A 22678-nucleotide genomic window follows, 5' to 3' on the forward strand; every position below is an offset into this window, starting at 1 on the left:
ATCGTCAGATCTATTTGGACCACAACAAGCACTATTGGGTCTTGCTCTCCTCTGCGAAAATTGTTCGCTGCTTCAGGATCATCCTGAAATGCAAAGATAACCCCCAGCTTCTTTTTTCCACTACCATCTCCTTGAACCTGTCTCCCCGCCCCCCTCTGCCATGGCAGCGTTATGCCATGCAACCCATGTAATTGCAGGGGGCTTCGGGCCAGTGAGGGCACCCAAGTGGATCTAGTTAAAGGACACCTACGCAATGATAGTAGCTGAACCCTGAGTACCTGAGAGCAATAGTTATTGAATGCTTTGGACAGTACATGGGTAGGCTCAGGAATGTTAGGGAAATGAACAGCAGCACAGTGGACAGGGTCAGTGATCCAGTTGCCGTCTTTATTCTCAGATCCTGTGACAATCCAGGAGTGGATCGGGTTTACTTTATAGGTAGGGACTCCCAGTCAAAGTGGAGAGGAAACAGAGCACAATACTCATACTTATAATCAGTGACATGAATGGCCACATTATTTTGGTGTACAGTTTAATACTAACGCTGCAGGCTAAAGGCTAAAGGCTTTACTGCAAATTTATTGATTCTTGGTTCCAAAAATGATTGATGTGTATTAGCAGGTAAGGAATAGAACATAGAGCACCCAGTGGCTTCTTGGTTGTCTAGGAGAGGAGTCCAAGTCACGCAATCCTTTAGAACATTTATAAATTTGAATATAAAATGGTACAATCAAATGCATTTCCCTATTCTGTGTTCCAGAGGCAAAACATAAGACAGTCATGTTCAGACAAGGGCCACGCACCTTATTAATGGATCTTACTGAGGTTCAGATGGGACATCTGCTCAATCTGGGTTTTATTGGATCAGTAGAAGTATGACATGAGCACAAGACAGTCAATATTCTGAATGATTACTTCCTCCAAGTATTCACAAGGGAAGATATGAGCAACATGTCCTCCCCAAACAGAGTTAACCAAAGTGAAATGAACTACATTGATATAAATCAGGTGGAAGTCCTATACAGGCTAAAAAGACAAAACCCAAACAAATCACTGGGGAGAGATAGTATTCAGCCCAGAGTGGTTACAAACTGTAAGTAGCACTCAATTACTCAGATATTAGACAAGACTTCGCTGCAGGTCAAGCACAAAAAGCTCGTTTCTGAGTTGTCATTCAGGTTCATATACAGAAATAACATTGGTGTTTCAAGAAGCTTATATTTGTTCAATGTCATTTCCTCTTGCATTATCTATCGCTTATCATTTTGTCAACTATTTTTTATATTATCTATTGCAAATATTCCTATTCACGATTGCACATGTGTAGATTTGACACTAGATTAAGTAGGTAGTATTTAGTATCATTGTCTAGTAAAATGTAAGGACCCCAAACCAAACATTTGCAGGCATATGTGCCCCTGCCTTGCGTCCTCACCTCCAACAAGTGTGGAGAGATCACCTTTGTCATTTAGAGAGGATCCATTCGGCTCCCTCTGTCCACATCCCCCCTGCCTCTGCCCATATCCCCCCTTCCCCTTGCCCACCAAAACAAACTTCCCTCAACAATGCCCCCCCCCGCACCCCGCCTAGCCCTGAACCCACGTCTTTCTCTATCTCCCCTTAAAGCTCAACTTGTCAATGCGACTCTCATGCTTGTTGAACTTGTCAATGGTTCCCTATCTTCAGGTACTATCACCCTCCCTTTCAAAACTACTGTCATCAACCACCCCCCCCTCTCCCGCCCTTCAAAAAACCCACACTCGTCCTCTCTGACCTTGCAAACTAGCACCCCATCATCAACCTCCCTTTCCTTTCCAATGTCCTTGAATGTGTTTTCTCCTCCCAAAACCGTGCCAATCTTTCACACAATTCCCAGTTTGAGTCTCACCAATCAGGTTTCTGCCCTTGCCACAGCACTGAAACGGCCCTAATCAAAATCACAAATGACATTCTCTGTGACCCTGGTGCATTATGCTTCCTCCTTCTCGATCTACAGAATTAGATATGGCCTACCGTACTATTCTCCTCCAATGCCTTCTCTCTGTTGTCCGACTGAGTGGAACTGCCCTCACTTGGGTCCATTCTTAACTATTCAGACATAACCAGAGCATCTCCAGCAATGGCTTCTCTTCCCACTCCCACACCGGTACCTCTGGAGTTTCCCAAGGATCAATCCTTGGAACCCTCTTCTTCCTCATCTACGTGCTGCCCCTTGGCGACATGACCTTAAGACATGGGGTCAGGTTCCATACGTACACTGATGACAACTAGATCTACCTCTTCATCACTTCTCTCAACCCACCCTCACCAGCCCCCCCTCCCCCCCCACTGCCTCTGTGTCGTCAGTCTACTGGTCCTACTTTCAGTTCTGGATGAGCAGCAATTTCCTCCAGTTAAACATTGGGAAGACTGAAGCCATCACCTTTGGTCCCTATCACAAACTCTTTACCTTCATGACCAATTCTCTCCTCCTCCCCGGCCACTGACTCAGGCGGTACCAGACAGTTAGCAACCTAGTCATCCAACTCCATATCTTCTCATCATAAAAACTGCCTCCTTCCATGCATTTGTCACCTCCAGACTATTTTAATACTCTCTAGGCTGGCCTCCCATCCTGCACCCTGCATAAACTTCAGCTCATCCAAAACTCTCCTGCCCCTATCCTATCCTACACCATTCCACTCACCCATTACACCTGTGCTCGCTGACCTACATTGGCTCCCGAGCCCACAATGCCTCCAATTTAAAATTCTTATCCTTGAGGTCAAATCCCTTCACAGCCTCACCATTCTAATCTCTGAAACCTCCGCCAGCCCTCCAATCCTGTGAGAACTTTGTATTTCTCCAACTCTAGCCTTCTGTGTACCCCCACTCCCTTTGCCCCACCATTGGCGGCCATGCCTTCAGCCATCTAAGCTTTAAGGTCTGGAATTACCTCCCTAAACCTCTCCTGCTTTAAAAACCTCCTACCATATGACCAAACTTTTAGTCATCCCTCCTAATATCGCCTTCTTTGGCTGTATCAATTTTTGTCTCATAGCGCTTCTGTGAAGCACCCAGGGACATGTTTCTATGTTCAAGGCATTATATAAATGTTTCATGCTTTCATACTATATAAATGTTGTTGTTTTGTCTGCAATTCTCTCTCTCTGTCCCGGTTTAAATTATGAGGATAGGCTGCATAGACTAGGCTTGAATATAGAAGAAAAGGGGTGATCTAATTTTTGTTATTATTCATTCATGGGATGTGGACGTCGTTGGCAAGGACAGCATTTATTGCTTATCCCTGATTGCATTTGAGAGGGTGGAGGTGAGCCACCCTATACAACTGAGTGGTCTCGCTAGGCTATTTCAGAGGGCAGCTAAGAATCAACCACGTTGTTGTGGGTCTGGAGGCACATATAGGCCAGACCAGGTAAGGACGGCAGATTTCCTTCCCTAAAGGACATTAGTGAACGAGATGGGTTTTTACAACAATCCGGTAGTTTCATGGTCACCATTACTGGTACTAGCTTTTTATTCCAGATTTATTTAATTAACTGAATTTAAATTCCCCAGCTGCCGTGGTGGGATTTTGAACTCATGTCTCCAGATCATTAGTCCAGGCCTCTGGATTACTAGTCCAGTATGCTATATGTTTAAGATGATTAAAGGATTTGAGAGGGTAGATAGAGAAAAACTATTTCCTCTGGTGGGAGAGTGCAGAACAAGGGGGCATAACCTTAAAATTAGAGATGGGGCATTCAGGGGTGATGTCAGAAAGCACTTCTTCACACAAAGGGTACAGGAATCTGGAACTCTCTTCCCCCAAAAAGCTGTTGAGGCTCGGTCACTTGAAAATTTCAAAACTGAGATTGATAGATTTTTGTTAGGCAAGGTTATTAATGGTTATGGAACCAAGGTAGGTAGATGGAGTTAAGATACAGATCAGCCATGATGAATGTTCCCCATAATTTGTGATGTGCCTCAATGAATCCGAGACTCAATGTTAACGGAGCAAAGCAAGGCTTTTATTAACTCAGAAAGTAATACACAGTGGAGAAGTGTCTCTCATCCAGAGATCTGCTGTACTGCCTGTGAGACACGCTGGGGCCTGCTTAAGTAGGGGCCAGGTATGGGCGGAGCCCTACACACAATACAATACAGGTAAGGAAATGAAACTGAAACTAAACTCCCCTGCTTGTCACAGTCACAGGCACAATCAAACACAGAGAATACAGAGTGCCTGATGAATGGCATATTTCATCACATTCAACCCTTCTACAGATTTAGTCTGTTCGGGGGTTTGATAGTCCTCTGTGACCGACGTAGCTGTTGTGGTGCCGCGGGTGTCGGCTGGGTGTCCCCGGTGGCCTCCTGGGTCTCTGCCGGTGGCGCCGCCAGGGTTGTTGAAGGGGTAGTTGGTGGGGGCACCGTTGGTCGATGTTCTTCCGGGGGTGATGAAAGGATAGTGGGTGGGTAATAGTTGCTGTGATCGTTGTTGCTGTTGTTGTCGTGGTTGTTGTCGTTACCGGCTGGGGCGACGTCTTTTATGGACACGGTGTCCTCCCTTCCGTCGGCGTGCCGGACATACGCGTATTGGGGGTTGGCGTGGAGTAGGTGCACTGACTCCACGAGAGGGTCCGTCTTGTGGCCCCTCACATGCCTTCGTACAAATACCGGACCTGGGGTGGAGAGCCATGACGGCATGGATACGCCTGAGGTGGATTTCCGGGGAAAGACAAACATTCGTTCATGAGGCGTGGCATTAGTGGCAGTACACAATAGCGACCGTATCGAATGGAGCACATCTGGGAGGACTTCCTGCCAGCGGGAGATAGGGAGGCCCTTGGTCCTTAGAGCTAGAGTGACTGCTTTCCATACTGTCCCGTTCTCTCGCTCCACCTGGCCGTTACCCTGGGGGTTGTAGCTGGTGGTACGGCTTGTGGCGATCCCCCTGGACAGCATGTACTGGCGTAGCTCTTCACTCATGAAGGACGCCCCCCTATCCGTATGGATGTAGCTCGGCATACCGAACAGGCAGAACAGGCTGTTGAGGCATTTAATGACCGTGGCGCTGGTCATGTCTGGGCAGGGGAAGGCGAATGGGAAACAGGAGTATTCGTCCACAATGTTCAGGAAGTAAACATTGTGGTCGACTGACGGGAGGGGGCCCTTGAAATCTAAGCTGAGCCGCTCAAAGGGCCGTGTAGTTTTGATTAAGTGGGCTCTATCTGGGCGGTAGAACCAAGGCTTGCACTCAGCGCAAGTGCGGCAGTTCCTGGTCAGAGACCGAACTTCCTCAATCGAGTAGGGTAAGTTGCGGGACTTTATGAAGTGGAACAGCCGTGTGACCCCGGGTGGCAGAGGTCGTTGTGGAGGGTCTGTAGCCGATCCCGGGTGGCGCTGGCACACATCCCTCGTGAGAGGGCGTCGGGGGATTCGTTAAGGGCCCCTGGCCGGTAAATGATGTCATACTCGAAGGTGGAGAGCTCGATCCGCCACCTGAGAATCTTATCATTTTTAATCTTCCCCTTCTGTTTATTATTAAACATAAACGCTACCGACCGCTGGTCGGTAAGTAGGGTGAAGCGTTTGCCGGCTAGGTAGTGGCGCCAGTGGCGCACTGCCTCCACGATGGCTTGGGCCTCCTTTTCCACGGAGGAGTGTCTGATCTCAGGCCCTTGGAGGGTCCTCGAGAAGAACGCTACGGGCCGCCCCGCCTGGTTGAGGGTGGCCGCCAAGGCAAAGTCAGACGCATCACTTTCCACTTGAAAGGGAGTGTTCTCGTCCACTGCCTGTAGCGTGGCCCGCTCGATATCCGGCTTAATGCTTTTGAAGGCGGCGTGGGCCTCAGCAGAGAGCGGAAAAGAGGATGCTTTCAAGAGGGGGCGGGCTTTGTTGGAGTAGTTGGGGACCCATTGGGCATAATAAGAAAATAACCCCAGGCACCTTTTCAGGGCTTTGGGAGTGTTGGGCAGGGGCAGCTGCCGTAGGGGGCGCAGTCGGTCGGGGTCTGGTCCGATTTCCCCATTCTCCACCACGCTGCCTAGTATGCAGAGGCGCGTGGTGTTGAAAACGCACTTGTCCTCGTTGTAAGTGAGGTTGAGTTTTTGTGCGGTTTTCAGGAACCTCTCGAGGTTCGAGTCGTGATCCTGCTGGTTGTGACCGCAGATGGTGACGTTGTCGAGGTAGGGGAAGGTTGCCTGCAAGTGGTGGTCATCGACCATGCGGTCCATCTCCCTCTGGAAGACCGAGACCCCATTCGTCACCCCAAAGGGGACTCTGAGGAATTGGTAGAGGCGTCCGTTCGCCTCGAAGGCGGTGTACGGGCGGTCCTCTGGTCTGATAGGGAGCTGGTGGTACGCTGACTTGAGGTCGATGGTGGAGAACACCCAGTATTGGGCAATTTGGTTCACCATTTCTGATATGCGGGGTAGCGGGTAGGCGTCTAGTTGGGTGTACATGTTGATCGTTTGGCTATAGTCGATCACCATCCGTTTCTTCTCGCTACCCCTCACCACCACCACTTGGGCGCGCCACGGGCTGTTGCTGCGTTCAATAACGCGCTCCCTCAGCAGCCTGTCCACCTCGGTCGCGATAAACCGCCTGTCCTCCCAGCTGTACCTCCTGCTTTTGGTCGCTATTGGCCGGCAGTTGGGAGTAAGGTTCGCGAATAGCGAAGGCGGCTTTACCTTCAGGGTAGCCAGACCGCACACTGTGAGGGGCAGCTGGGACCCACCGTAATTGAGCGTGATGCTTTGGTGGTGGCACTGGAAATCCAGGCCCAAGATCACGCTCGCACATAGACTCTTCATGATTAGTAATTTAAAATTATCGTATACAGTTCCGTTAACGGACAATTGTACCGCGCAGTAACCCATAATGGTCGATGTCTGGGTTTTATCAGCCATAGAGATGGTGCCCCGAGCAGGGACCACCGTTAGAGAGAGTTGTTGTGCTAGTTCAGGGTGGATAAAACTCTCCGTGCTTCCACTGTCAATTAAACATTTAACCCCGCACCCGTTTACCTCGATGTCCACCATTGATTTGGATAGCGGGTGCGGTCTGGTCTGGTCCACTGTGACCGATGCCACTGTAGGGCCCTGATCGAGACAAGATGGCGTCCACGCTGTCTGCTCACAAGATGGCGGACCCCACGAGGTCAGGCAAGATGGCGTCCAAGATGGCCGCTCCCACGGCGCACACGCGGCGGTGGCGGGTTTTCCAGCGGGGTTCCCTCTGCACACCTTCCCGAAGTGCCCCTTCTTACCGCACTTAAAGCAGGTGGTGCCTTTCGCCGGGCACAGGTTTCTGGTGTGCTTCGGCTGCCCGCAGAAGTAGCAGTTGGGGCCCCGACGCGTCGCGGCTGTCGTAGGGCTTCTGGGGGGAGAGCGGGGCCCCGACGGTGTCGGGCTGCCGGGTGGGGAAGATGCCTTCCAAGATGGCGGCGCCCTTGGTGCACACGTGGCGGCGTGGGCGGCGCGGGCTGAAGAGTAGGCGTCCGTGTTTCTCTGGGCCACACTCAGGGATCGCGCTGTGTCCACAGCCTGTTTCAGGTCCAATCCCGTTTTTTCCAGTAGTCTCTGCCGGATGTAAGTGGAGCTGAGGCCTGTGATAAAGGCATCACGAACAAGCTCGTCAGTGTACACTGCGGCTTTTACATCTTGGCACTTGCAGTCTTTGCCAAGCGTTTTCAGGGTGACTAGGAACTCATCCAGCGATTCCCCAGGTCGCTGTGTGCGAGTAGCGAGCAGATGCCTAGCGTACACCTCATTCGTAGGCTGCTGGTAATGCGCCTTTAGGATGTCGCAGGCGGCCGGGTACGTGTCGGCGTCTTGGATGAGGGGGTAAACCCGGTGGCTTACCCAATTCCGCAGGATTCCGAGTTTCATACTTTCAGCGTCCGTAGCGTCTGTGATGGCTGCGGAATTGTCCAGGAAGAATTCCATACACTTAAACCAGTGTCTGAATCGTGCCGATGCGTCCGAAGCATGCGGGTCCAAATCCAAACGTTCGGGTTTCAAGAGTTGATCCATTGCGTTGAAAATTGAGTTAATAAAATTGATGTGCCTCAATGAATCCGAGACTCAACGTTAACGGAGCAAAGCAAGGCTTTTATTAACTCAGAAAGTAATACACAGTGGAGAAGTGTCTCTCATCCAGAGATCTGCTGTACTGCCTGTGAGACACGCTGGGGCCTGCTTAAGTAGGGGCCAGGTATGGGCGGAGCCCTACACACAATACAATACAGGTAAGGAAATGAAACTGAAACTAAACTCCCCTGCTTGTCACAGTCACAGGCACAATCAAACACAGAGAATACAGAGTGCCTGATGAATGGCATATTTCATCACAATTTGTTTTTTGGCCGCGCAGCCCCTTGGGCTGCGCAGCCCATTCAAAAGTCCGCTCATGCGCATTTTTTTCAATTTAAAAGCCGGCTCACCAGCTGCACTGGACCTCCGGAGCGCTGCGTGGCCACGCAACTGAAAGGGAACATTGGCCATGATCTAATTGTTAGGCAGAACAGGCTCGAGGGGCTGAATGACCTACTCCAGTTCCTATGTTCTGATCGGTGTCTGGTTTTCTCTTTCTGTCCTGTGTGTCTGTGGTTCTCTCTAAATCTTGGTCTGCTTCTTTATCCTATTTGAATTTTGCAGGCCTGTTCTCAGCGCTGCCTGCTCTCTCATTGGTGGATTTAGAGTTTTAATTCCCATTGAGGAATCGTTGCTTAGAATGGCCCTTTCCAAATTTTCAGACCTACAAAATTTGAATGGGCAACTCAGTGGAGTGAAGATATAAGCACAAAAAAAAACGGTGCCACTTCAGCATTGCGAATTTCCAATTTAAATTTGCAAATTCACACAAAAAAAATGACATGTTCTCCCATGACCTATTTTGAACTTTCAAAAACGTGTTAAACGTACTTGCGATGTGTTTTGGTTGACAAATCCTGAGAGCCTGCGCCCTGCCATTTGGCAAGTTGTCGAGGGCCTTCCCTTGCCTGATTGGCGGCGGGCGGGCGCGCATGCTCTGAAGGCTGCAGCGGCCGGGCTGGGCCGACATTTCCCCCCACCATCCAGTCTCGGGGCTGTGTCTTGGTGCGAGGAGGTCGTTGCTTTAACCCCTCTCGGGCAAGTCACTGCTCGCGGCTGACGCACGGACTGGTGCCGGGAGTAGGATCGTGGGTAAGGGCCGGCGTCGCTCCTTGACTTTAATCATCCGCTTTATCTCTAAGTTTTATGTGGTCTTTGGTTTTTTTTGAAATTTCCCCCTGGACCTAACGGCTTTCTTTCTCGGGTTACACTAACGAACAGAAATTAGAGACGAGCTGGAAGTTTTGAGGGAAAGTTGTGCCGAGGCGAGCCGAGGTCGTCGGTCGGTCCGGGGAAGCGCTCGGGAACGGTAACTATGCCCGTTCCAGAGTTTGGGTGTGTCTCTCAGTTTCCCCTTTTTTTGAAATAAATTATCTTTTGCCTTGGGATCCTAGTAGAAGCATATCTTCCTCGGGGTTGGGAGATGAGACTGGAACTATCTACTGTAGAGCACAGGGTTCAAACTACACCTGCAAGTAATTTAAAGGCAGAGTTTATGCTAGTTTCTCAGCCAAATTATGACCAAAAAGTCAGGATCCAGCTATCAATAGTGAATAAGAGTAGATTTAAAGCTCCTTTTTTATGCTTTTGCAGACTTTGGGTGTTGCTGGTAAGGCTGGTATTTATAACCCAAACCTAATTTCCTCATTCTAAGCTTGATGTTGTGAGGCTAGTTAAGAGACGTTGACATTCTTCCTAAAGTGTGGTGCCCAGAATTGAACACTATACACCAGCTGAGGCATAACCAGTAACTTTATAAAGGTTTAGCATAAATTGCTTGCTTTTGTACTCTGCCTCTATTTATAAAGCTAAGGGTCCCATATACTTTTTTTAAGCCTTGACCTACCACCGTCAAAGATTTGTGTACGTACATCCTAGGTGTCTCTGTTCCTGCACCCCCTCTAAAATTGTACCATTTTATTTATATTGCTTCTCATGTGCTTTTTTGTTTCCAAATTTATAGAAGAAATTTAAATGAGAAGTTTTATACATTTTTGGAACTTTGTACCAGCTTCATAGGAACAGTAGACAATTCAGCCCCTCGAGCTGGTTCCATCATTCAATTAAATCTTGGCCGATCTGTTCCTCAACTTGATTTACCCCGACCCCCCCTCCCCTTTTGCTCCATATCCCTTGATACCCGTACCTAACAAAAATCTATCGATCTCCGTTTTCAAAGTTTCAATTGACCCACAGCCTTTGGGGCAGTGGTGGGTGGGAGGAGGAAAGAGAGTTCCAGATTTCTTCTACACTGGTTTGGAGACATTTGTAGAGGGTGAGTGAGTCCAGGAGTTGTTTGAGGAGCAGAGCATCAGTGGGCTAGGTTAATGGATTTTAGTTTCAGAAGGCGACTCAGAAAAATAACTAAGTAAATATTTACAGCATAAAAACAAAACTAATGTAGAACTCAGTAGCCTGATCACTTAAAATGTTCACCTGGTTAAAATTGGAGGATGGACAGAAACAAAGTGAAAAATGTATTGCAACATGCATTTCAGGAATGTCTAGTAGTGTTTAGGTAAGTATATTTGCATTTGTGAAATAGTGGTCTTTACAGGGTTATCAAGGTTTTAAAGCTATGTTAATATACTAGATCAGGGACCACAGAATTGACAGGCTATTTCTTCCAGATAGTAGGGAGATTGGAACAGAGAAGCCTAGGGAATTAAATGTTAATTAAGTCAGTTCACTGCTTGAAATGTTTGCCTTTTTTACCATTAGTCAGGTCCATGGAGAGCAAAATCAAAAACACTCTGGTGTTCTGCTCCCCAGAGGCTCCTGGGAAAGCATTTGGAAAACCTTTTCTTTAGCAAATACACGTTAGTCTGCATTTGTACCACATCATGACATTCTTAAGGTGGGATGACTTCAGTGAGCCTGGTTCCATGCATTGGTTTGCTTGGGTTTTTGCACTGCCTTACTGCACACTGGCATACTGAATTGGCTCAATGCATTTAACGGGTGAGGAGGCAGTGGTTGGGCAGCAAATTGCAAGTCTCAAGGACCTTGGATCTATGTGCCCATTAGTTGACCCAGATGCGAGACATACTTTTTATTCCTTTAGAATTATCCATAACAATATTAGATGGAAGCAATGAGGGAGGGAGGAAGAGGAGTGTTGGGAACATATGGAAGATAGTGCTTTCCACCACTGGGGTTTTCCTTGTGCCATATCTGGGTCTGTTGTAGACTAATTGAATTGGTCAACAACTCCATTATCACTATCGTGCGACTACCAGGATGGTAGAGGGTGAACTAGTTGGACCTTGGAAATCTTCAGGGTTGTACCATTTTTCTGACTGCTTCAAGTATATTTCTAAAACTCAGTCTTGTACTTTATATTGCTTGCAATGTGGATTTTTTTTTCTGTTCTGTATCCTGACCAGTTTCTTCAACCTTTTGTATGTTATTTTTACATTCATCTTTCCTTTCTTGTAGCCATAGTTTTAAACTTGAAATTTTGTTTGTATATTTTCCCTGCAATACTTTCTTGTTGCCTACAACAGTTTCATTGTTCGTCTGCTGCACTTATTTCCTGTAGCATTTGGTTGCTCTGCATTCACAGTAATATAGTCCCAAAAGTACTTTTTTTTCTCTTAATTGTTCACTTCAAAAAGAAAAGAAAGACTTGCATTTATATAGAGCCTTTCATGACCACCGGACGTCTCAAAGCACTTTACAGCCGATGAAGTACTTTTTGAAGTGGAGTCACTGTTATAATGTGGGAAATGTGGCAGCCAATTTGCGCACAGCAAGCTCCCACAAACAGCAATGTGAAAATGACCAGATAATTTGTTTTTGTTATGTTGGTTGAGAGAGAAATATTGGCCAGGACACCGGGTATAACTCCCTTACTCCTCTTCGAAATAGTGCCATGGGATCCTTTACATCCACCTGAGAGAGCAGTCAGGGCCTCGGTTTAACATCTCATTTGAAAGACTGCACCTCCGACAGCGCAGCACTCCTCAGCACTGCACTGGAGTGTCAACCTAGCTTTGTGCGCAAGTCCCTGGAGTGGAACTTGAAGCCACAACCTTCTGACTCGGAGGTGAGTGTACTGCCAACTGAGCCACAGCTGACACTAGCCCTCATGCTACTTTTATATAGGTCAGTTGTGGGCCTTGTGTAACTAGCAATAGCCTCCAAATATACTTGGCCAGCAGCTGGGAAGAATTTATTAAAAAAAAATAAAAAAATTTAAGTGACATTAGCATAGCACATAACTCAAAATATAGAAGCAGTTTTAGTTCCTGCTTTGTCCCCATAAAATCTACCTACAGCAAATATTCTTTATTATAATCCACATTTCTCTTTCTGATTCAAGTTTCTGAGGTGCTGTCAATCTATAATCTCACATCCCTTGGTTATAGAGTCATAACGGCACAGAAGGAGGCTGTGTCTGTGCTGGCTCTCTGTAGAGCAATCCAGTTAGTCCCATTCCCTCGCTCTATCCCTGTAGCCCTGCAAGTCTCTTTCCCTCAAGTGCCTATCCAGTTTCCCCTTGAAAACATTGAGTGTCTCTGCTTCCACCACTTCCGTCAGCAGCGAGTTCCAGGTCCCCATCACTCGCTGCGTAAAAAAAAGTTTTCCTCGCCACCCCCCTGCTGTATCTCTTGCCCAAAACCTTCAATCTGTGTCCCCTAGTCCTTGTACCATCAACTAATGGGAACAGCCTTTCCCCGTCTAGCCTATCCAAACCCGTCATAATCTTGTACACCTCTATCAAATCACTCTCAACCTCCTTTGCTCCAATGAAAACAAATCCAGCTTCTCCAACCTGTCCTTGTAGCTAAGATCTCCCATCCTCAGAACCATTCTGGTAAAATCTCCTCTGCACCCTCTCGTGCCTTCACATCCTTCCTAAAGTGTGGTGACCAGAACTGGACGCAATACTCCAGTTGTGGCCTAACCAGTGCTTTTATAAAGGTTCAGCATAACTTTTGTACTCATTGGCCCAGAAATTCAGGTCGGGGGCTTCCCGCGGGTGCAAGCCCCCGACCGGCACTTACCTTGCGCGCCGGCCGTTGTGCTGTGGGGCCCCTGTGGAATTCCGATCCGGGGCCTGCTCCAACTGCCAGTGTGCAGTGCTTGCGTATCCCAGGGGCGCAGTTAGTTCGATGTGTCCCCTGGGATCACGTGGGCCATGGGGGAGCAGGGCATGCTCCATTCATAAGTCTGACAGGAAGACCTGTCAAAACTTAGAAATACTACAGGCCCCATAACATCACTAAATCTTCAAATAAATTTTCTAAAAATCACTTTTTAAATAAACTATAAATTACATGAAATAACTTTTTTAAACAATAATTTAAATTTGAGAAAAATAATTTATTTTCTAACGGGGCTAAAAATAAATTTACCGTTAAAATATTTAAAAGTAATAAACCTGTGGAAAAAATGTTTTAATTTTAATTCACCACTTACCGCCTGCTTTTTTACATGTCTAACTTCTGGAGACTTACCCTCCTGGGAAAACCTGTTTTTAAAAAAAAAAAAAAAAAACGAAGTTCGATGTGCATGCGCAGCCTCTCCGGTGCACGCGTTCGATCTCTGAGCCCCTGCTTTCAGGGGAATGGAAGTGCCGGTTTCCCGCGCATGCGCAGTGCATGCAGGAAACCGGCACTTCCATTGGGCCTACGGGTGAGTACCCTGTGCGTACTCATCAGTGGAGACCCGAATTTCTGGGCCAATACCTCTATTTATGAAGCCCAAGATCCCATATGCTTTGCTAACCACTCTCTCTCTCTCTCTCTCTCTCTCAATATGTCCTGCCACCTTCAGGGACCTATGCACGTTAACTCCCAGGTCCCTCTGTCCTTGCACACTCTTTAAAACTGTGCCATTAAGTGTATATTGCCTCTCTCTGTTCCTTTTGCCAGAATGCATCACCTCACACTTCTCTATTAAATTCCATTTGCCACTTGTCTACCCATTCTGCTAGCCTTTCTATGTCCTGTTGCAGTCGATTGGTATCATCGGCAAATTTAGAAATTCTACTCTGTATTCCAATATCCAGGTCATTTATTTATATCAAAAAAAGCAGTGGCCCCAGCACTGACTCTTGGGGATCACCACTGTCTACCATCCTCCAGTCTGAAAAACAGCCATTTACCACAACTCGCTGTTTTCTGTCCTTAAGCCAATTCCTTATCCAAGCTGCCACTGACCCACCTATTCCATGAGCCGCAATTTTGTTAACCAGCCTTCTATGTGGCACTTTGTCAAATGCCTTCCTAAAATCCATGTAGACAACATCCATTGCATTCCCTTCATCAATCCTCCCTGTTACTTCATCAAAAAATTCAATTCAATTCGATTAGTCAAATACGATCTGCCTTTTACAAATCTGTTGGCTCTCCTTAATTAGCTTAAACCTCTCCAAGTGCCTGTTAATTATTTATTTGATTATTGTTTCTAAAACTTTACCCACCACCGATGTTAAACTGACCGGCCTGTAGTTACTAGGATTGCCCTTACACCCTTTCTTGAACAATGGTGTCACATTTGCCACTTTTCAATCCTCGGGCACCTCCCCCACATCTGAGGAAGATTGGAAAATTATGGCAAGCCCTTCTGCTATCTCCTCCCCTAATTCCCTTTGCAACCTGGGATGCAAGCCACCTGGACCAGGTGACTTATCCACTTTAAGCATACCCAGCCTTTCTAGTACATCCTGTCTATCAATTTTCACCCCTTTCATTGCTTCTACCTTTTCCACTTCTACTGATATTTTGTCAGCATCCACCTCCTTAGTAAACACCGATACAAAGTACTCATTGAGTATTCTAGTCTTGCCCTGCGCCTCTAAGCATATAACACCTTCTTTGTTGCTAATAGGCCCCACCCCCCTTACTACCCGCTTGCTGTTTACATGCCAGTAGAAGATCTTTGGGTTCCCTTTTATGTTAACCGGTTATTGCACATTGAGGTTCAAAATTGCCCACTCTGTGTAGGTTGCACACCATTTAAATCATATAGCAGTCCAGTATCATTTCCAAAAATAGAGTTCTATCCTTTTAGCCCCACTATGGATTTCCTAATTTACTCCTGGCAAGCCAAAGTCTCCGAAACAATTGTCTATCACATGTTTCCTTATTCTAGGTATAAAGTTTCAGGTCTTTTTTTGACCTGTAAAGGATCCCATTAGTTATTTTCCCCCTTAATGTTACTTATGTTGATCACAATGCTTCTACTTTTATCTGTACGTAATCCCCCCCCCCCCCCCCCACCCCAGTTTAGCCTTTCTAAACCTGCAGAACAATTTAGATCACTAAATTCTTTTCCCAGTCTGGTAATACTTGTATGATGTTGGTTTTCGATCTCTCAAAACCTTCAGTTTAAAATTCTGATCTTTGTATTTAAATCCTTTCATGGCCTCCCTATCTCTGTAACCTTCCACATCCCTTTAACCCTCTGAAAATTCTGACCTCTTGCATCCCCCACTCCTTTCTTCCCCCCCCCCCCCCCCCCTTTCATCCCACGTTGGTGGCCTTACCTTCAGCCTGCGAGGCAATAAATTCTGAAATTCCATCTCCAAACCTCTCCACATCCCTCTACTCCTTTTAAAGATCCTCCTCAAACCTACCTCTTTGGCCAAGATTTTAGTCACTCCTCCTAATATCTCCTTTGGCTCAACATTAATTTTTGTCTGATTCCACGTTTGAGAAGTGTGTTGAGACATTTTTCTACTGTAAAGGAGCTATATATTATTGTCCTGGTAATACTTGGGTTCAGCAGTGAAGCTGTCTGGACAAATTGGCTGCACTTCCAAGGTGTTTGTATTGACTTATTTTTGTTTCCAGGAAACATCCAATGCATGTAATTTCACCAATTGTTAACATGCGAGGGTTGTAATTAGATTAAACCAGTTTGAGTTTTAAAGCTCTCCTTAGTGTACCTTAATGTAGTGTTCATGCTTAACCCTCATTTAGAAAATGTTTCCGTGTGCACTCTATTCTCTTCCATTAGGGATCAATAAGGACCCATGCCCTTTGGAGCTTTTGTATTACTTCAAATGTGTGGCTGTTTGGTACAATGCAAATTCTACTTTACACAAGTATGCAAAGTACATCCACAGTTCTAAATTGCAACATTTGGTTGGCTAATATGGGAGCAATAGAGTAAGAAGACTATATTGACAGATTATCACCCCATATCATTCAGTTGAGAGTCTGCTGGTAATTTAGGTGTGTATTAGCTGCAAGAGATCTACCCCTGAGGCAGGTCGAGTTTATATCCGTGTTTATTTTGAAACTAGTTGTTCAAACAGTTTACAGTAGCAAACAGATGTGGTTGTAGCCAGTTTCAACTGTAAATTAGTTGAACGATCAAGACTTTTGCTAGTCTGTTCACTAGGGTGCCCTGGTTAGAATGGTTACAGCACGGAAGAAGGCCATTCGGCCTGTCGAACCCGTGCCGACTCCCACTCCCCTAAAACACTTGACAGTCTTTCATTAAGACAAAGTATGTACTTAGTGATTTGCAGAGCAAGTGGAGTAGCTGTTTCAGAAGTTTGGTATTATGAATTACCAGTCTGAGCACTCGGTGTTAAGGAAATGTCACTGATCAATCTGTAGACATTGCATTAAAGGCACACTGGAATTTGTAACTCCCTTTTACTCATGACATCAACTAGCTGTTGCTGAAATCAGTGTTGTGGTGTATGTAACTTGTTCCACCTTAAGAGAACTTAAACCTGTTCCACCTTAAGAGATGTACTACTTTCTCTGGCTGCTGTATACGGTAATACCGGTGGTGACCACACCGGTATATAAGTGCTGTGTAATAATTTGCTGGGTAGTACAGCCCTAACCTCCGAATAGTAAAGACCTATTGAAAAGTTATTCTTGTAGTCTGTCAGTAATTGACCTTAAATATAACTGGAACACACAGACTTAACAAGTGTGTCATGACTGCACCCATTAGTCAGCTATCCACGTCACCACTGATCAATCCTGAACCAAGGCCACCTAACTTTTTTTTGTTTTCATGAAAGAGCGCAGTCCCCCAAAACAGTTAAAGATCCTGAAATTCTATATGATCAAATGGAATTTGACTCATTTGGTCACTCTAAATCTGTGGCCCTGCCCATTATTTGTTGGTTTTATAGTATTTTGTAAAGCTTTTCATTAAGTCATGCTCCATTCTACAGATTCTTTATAGCTGCTTAATTATGTTGCTCTGCCTGCAGCCATCTCTGCCATTTATGCCTGGTGGGATTTAACTAGTGCATTTGTAGAGATATCTTGCTCATGTTGCAGACTGTACATGTTGGACATGGATGGTTTTCTCTGCTTCTGTGCACTGTGGGTAAACCACTGCTGCTGGCTTTGTGGTACAGTTACTGTTGTGTTTGAAGATGCAACATTGTCCATCATGATAAGGGATGATAGCAAAATACTGTGGATGCTGGAAATCCGAAATAACAGAAAATGCTGGAAAAACTCAGCAGGCCAGGCAACATCTGTGGAGAGAGAAATAGTCAACGTTTCAGGTCGAAACCCTTCGCCCTTTGAGCCTGCTCAGCCATTCAGTGAGATCATGGCTGATCTTCTGCCTCAACTCCATTCACCGGCCCTATCGCCATATCCCTTGATGCCCTTACAAGTCAGAAATCTGTCGACTTCCGTTTTGAATATACCCAATGACTAAGCCTCCACAGCCCTCTGGGGTAGAGAATTCCAAAGATTCACCACCTTCTGAAGAAATTTCTTCTCATCTCGGTCCTGAATGGCCTACCATTTATCTTGAGGCTGTGGCCCCTGGTTCGAGACTTTCCAGCTAAGGGAAACATTCTCCCAACATCCCTCCCATCAAGCCCTGTAATAATTTTGTATGCTTCAATGAGATCCCCTCTCATCTTCTGAATTCATGGGGGACTTTAATCTACATATTGACTGACTGGGCAAATCAAATTACCACTAATGGTGTGGAGGACAAATTCTTGGAATGCATGCGAGATGGTTTCCTGGATCAGTATGTGGAGGAACCAACCAGGGAACAGGCTATTCTGGATCTGGTACTGTGTAATGAGAAGGGGCTAATCAATAACCTTTAGGGACAAGTGACCATAATATGATTTGAATTTTACATTACGTTTGAGAGTGATGTAGTCCAATCTGAAACTAAGGTCTTCAATCTAAACAGAGGAAACTACAAGGGTATGAGGGACAAGTTGGCCATGGTAAATTGGGAGACTACACTAAAAGGTATGAATGGCTAACATTCAAGGAAATAATGCATAATATGCAATAAACATATATTCCTCTAGGGCATTAAAAACCCAAAAGGAAAAGTGATCCAACCATGGCTAACAAAAGAAATTAAAGCTAGTATTAAGTCAAAGGAGGAAGCTTATAAAGTTGCCAGAAAAAGCGGTCAGCCTGAGGATTGGGATCTTTTTAGAAATCAGCAAAGGGGGACCAAGAAATTGATAAAGAAAGGGAAAATGGAATATGAGCACAAACTAGTAAAATATAAACGGATTGTAAGAGCTTCTATAGGTATGTGAAAAGGAAAAGACTGGCGAAGGTAAATGTAAGTCCTTTACAGTCAGAGACGGGAGAATTTATAATGGGGAATGCGGAAATGGCAGAGAAATTAAATAAATACTTTGTTTCTGTCTTCATGGAGGAAGACATAAAAAAACCTCCCAGAAATACGAGAAAACCAAGGGTATGGCGAGAATGAGGAACTTAAAGAAATTATTAGTAAAGAAAAAAACAGTACTAGCAAAATTAATGGGACTAAAAGTCGATAAATCCTGAGGACCGGATGACCTACGTTTTGAAAGAGGTGGCCATTGGGATAGTGGACACATTGGTTGTCATCTTCCAAAATTCTATAGATTCTGGAATGGTTCCTGCAGATGGGAGGATAGCAAATGTGACCTTGCTATTTAACACATCAGTAGTTGGGAAAATGCTGGAATCTATTATAAAGGATGCAATAACTGGGCACTTAGAAACTAATAGTAAGATTGGGCAGAGTCAACATGGATTTATGAAAGGGAAATCCTGTTTGACAAACCTATTGGAGTTCTTTGTCTACTCCACTAGTTACATCCTCAAAGGGGAACTGGTCGATGTGGTGTATGTGGATTTTCAGAAGGCCTTCGATAAGGTCCCACACAAGAGGTTGGTGAACAAAATTAGGGCTCATGGAATTGGGGGTAATATACTAGCATGGATTGAGAATTGGTTAACAGACAGAAAACAAAGAGTAGGGATAAACAGGTCTTTTTCAGGATGGCAGGCTGAGGCTAGTGGGGTACTGCAAAGATCGGTGCTTGGGCCCCAGCTATTCACAATCTATATCAATGATTTGGATGAGGGGACTAAATGTAACATTTCCAAATTTGCTGATGACACAAAGCTAGGTGGCAGTGTCAGTTGTGAAGAGGATATGAAGAGGCTTCAAGGGGATCTCTGACAGGCTCAGGTGAGTGGGCGAGAACATGGCAGATGGAATATAATGTGGATAAATGTGAAGTTATCCACTTTGGTAGAAAAAAAGAAAGGCGCAGGGTATTTCCTAAAATGGTGAAAGATTGGGCAATGCAGATGCTCAAAGGGACCTGGGTGTCCTTGTACATGAGTCACTGAAAGTGTGCAGGTGCAGCAAGCTATTAGGAAGGCAAATGGTATGCTGGCCTTCATTACAAGAGGATTTGATTACAGGAGTACAAGAGGATTTGATTACAGGAGTAAAGAAGTCTTACTCCAATTATATAGGGCCTTGGTGAGACCACACCTGGAGTACGGTGTACAATTTTGGTCTCCTTACCTAAAGGAAGGACATACTTGTCATAGAGGGAGTGCAACAAAGGTTCATGAGATTGATTCCTGGGATGGCGGGACTGTCCTATGAGAAGAGATTGAGTAAACTAGGCCTGTATTCTCTTGAATTCAGAAGAATGAGAGGGGATCTCATTGAAGCATACAAAATTATTACAGGGCTTGATAGGGTGGATGCTGGGAGAATGTTTCCCTTAGCTGGGGAGTCTAGAACCAGGGGCTACAGCCTCAAGATAAAGGGTAGGTCATTTCAGGACTGAGATGAGAAGAAATTTCTTCAAGGTTTTTTTTTGTTCTGTTTCTCTCTATTTTGGACTCCTAAGCAATGCCTTAATAATGGGTGATATTTTCTTGAATATATGTTCCCATCAAATAAAGAAAAAGTATACCTTGTGCTATAATTGTCATTTAGTTATTGGAGATATGTACTTTTAATGCTAGATTGATTCCTGGGATGAGAGGGCTGTCCTATGATGAGAGATTGTGTAGAATGGGCCGATACTCTCTGGAGTTTAGAAGAATGAGAGGTGATCTCATTGAAACATACAAGATTCTGAAGGGGATTGACAGGGTAGATGCTGAGAGGTTGTTTCCCCTGGCTGGAGTGTCTAGAACTAGGGGGCATAGCCTCAGGATAAGGCCATTTAAGACTGAGATGAGGAAGAATTTCTTCATTCAGAGGGTTGTGAATCTTTGGAATTCTTTGCCCCAGAGGGCTGTGGATGCTGAGTCTTTGAGTATATTCAAGGCTGAGATAGATTTTTAGACTCTAGGGGAATCGAGGGATATGGAGATCGGGCGGGAAAGTGGAGTTGAAGTCGATCAGCCATGATCTGATTGAATGGTGGAGCAGGCTCGAGGGGCCGTATGGCCTACTCCTGTTCTTGCTACTTATGTTCTTAATCCTGTTGATACAAACTGTTTTCTTTTATGCTACCTTTTTTAGACTTGTATTCCCAAAATTAATGAAGATGTTATGGAGTTTCAATTGTCAGTCAAACAGCTGAGGAATGTTACTGTACCTACCTGAAGTAATATTGTAAATTATAGTGAACATTAGTGCTTGAAACACAATTATTTAAAATCACAATGATCCACTTCCACCTAGAGATCACAAAAAAGCTTAACTTCCAAAATTATGGATTTATTTTGTAATGGAGGTCAAGATAGAATTGTGTAGTAAAAGAATAAGGAAAGGACTTGCATTTATATAGGGCCTTTCATGACCTCTGGACATCTAAAGCACTTCACTTCAAAAGTACTTCATTGGGTGTATAGTCACTGATGTAATGCAGGGAAATATGACTGGATGGGATCCAGTAATGTGCTGACAGGTGTACTTGAGCCCCTAAATCTCTCTGCTCATCCACAGTTCCTAGCTTCTTGCCATTTAGAAAAGACTCTGGGATACAAAGGGGATATCCTCACACTTCCCCACATTGAACTCTATCTGCTACAGTTTTGCCCACTCATCTTCTATGCTGTAAGATTCTATGACATTTTGCAGTTGTGCTTGGAGAGGATATCTGCTTGATGGCAGAATGGCTGTGGGAAAGTGAGCAAGTCTATCTCATAGCCTTGGGGCTCTGCAAAAATATTTCTGTGGTACCAAAATTTGAATGTTCATGAAATCTTCGCAGTTAATTACTGCATAGTGGCTCAGTGGGTAAATTCACCATGTAGTCTCGCACTGACTGAAAAGAACTATAGGTAGAATATCCAGAAGTTTTTGACTAAGTCTCTTTGACTTGTTCTTCTGGTTTCGGTCATCAGAGCCCTCTGTTAGATTTGTCACAGTCTGAGCTGGTTATTCATTTTTGATTTACAAGCACTTAAAGTGAAGGAAACTTTAGAATGAGTAGTTTTTCATGGCACTTCTTCCCCTTTCATCATAAAATGATACACTTGCCAAACTATTTTTTAGCGTTGATAATGTGAAGGCCCTTGAATAGAACTTTTTATAGGCTGCTGTGGTGACATCAGTTGCAGGGAGCTTGTAGTTAAGGCTGTATTGCAAACTGTGGTACATGCAATTTGAAATGAGCCTGAGTGTTACTGTGAAGCTCTCTGGCCCCAGGAAACCATATCAGAGTGTTAATTTTCCAGCAGTCAGTAGCAACCACTCCAGGATGCACAGAGTTGAATTTACACAAATGGGACTGTATGTGAAGCTCTTCAAGCCAGCAAGAAAAAGGATTTTTATTTTAGTTTAAATATTTTTGTTTGTTCAAATATTACTCCATTATTTTATAGTGTTGAATTTCCCCCCCCCAAAATCATCTCTGGCTTTTTTTCCTCCAAGACAAATTATAATGCAAATGGCCCCTGAGGCTTGTACCACTAATATGTTAATTTGAGAAATTGTAATAAAAATTGGGAAAACAAGATGACTTGGCAGGTTAGGCACAGATACAATCATGATTAAGTAGATTTCAGTCTGTTGTAAATAATTGCATTGAATTATTAAATACATTCAACTCTCCTAATTTTATGCTGTTTGCTTGACAATCAAAATGGTTTAATTTATTACTTCACCATCAGTTAGAATTTTCACATTCATTGCTAAAGCTGCATCAAATGAGCTAGGTTTCCTTTTTTATGCTAAATACTTTCCTTCAACTTTTTATATTTCCGATAAAGCTCAAATCTGTCCAACACTCATACCTAGGAGGGCTCTCCAGCACCTTTCGCGCATGTATAAATGTATAAAAAGCTACATTTAAATTTCCCATGTGAATCATGCACATTAAAGCAAACTTATGTTGAAATCAGGATTAATTGCATTATCTCCAACTTCCTCTTTCT

The 22678-nt window shown here is 44.9% G+C and overlaps 2 protein-coding genes across 4 annotated transcripts in view; one reads left to right on the forward strand and one right to left on the reverse strand.

Moving 5' to 3' along the window:
• mcf2l2 (MCF.2 cell line derived transforming sequence-like 2) overlaps positions 1-22678 on the reverse strand; it is a 469404-nt gene that overhangs the window by 129009 nt on the left and 317717 nt on the right. The window lies entirely within an intron of this gene.
• Positions 8947-22678, forward strand: part of b3gnt5a (UDP-GlcNAc:betaGal beta-1,3-N-acetylglucosaminyltransferase 5a) — a 46491-nt gene continuing 32759 nt past the window's right edge. Inside the window, exons 1-2 of one of the 2 annotated variants that reach the window (XM_085990154.1) lie at positions 8947-9170; positions 9300-9387. The gene's annotated coding sequence lies outside the window, so the exon portion shown is untranslated. The remainder of the gene's footprint in view (positions 9171-9299; positions 9388-22678) is intronic. The other variant, XM_085990153.1, reaches the window with a different exon arrangement.

This window comes from Somniosus microcephalus, chromosome 6 (genome assembly GCF_052327205.1).
Source record: "Somniosus microcephalus isolate GS21.2 chromosome 6, FLI_Smic_1.0, whole genome shotgun sequence".
In the NCBI taxonomy this organism is placed as follows: Eukaryota; Metazoa; Chordata; class Chondrichthyes; order Squaliformes; family Somniosidae; genus Somniosus; species Somniosus microcephalus.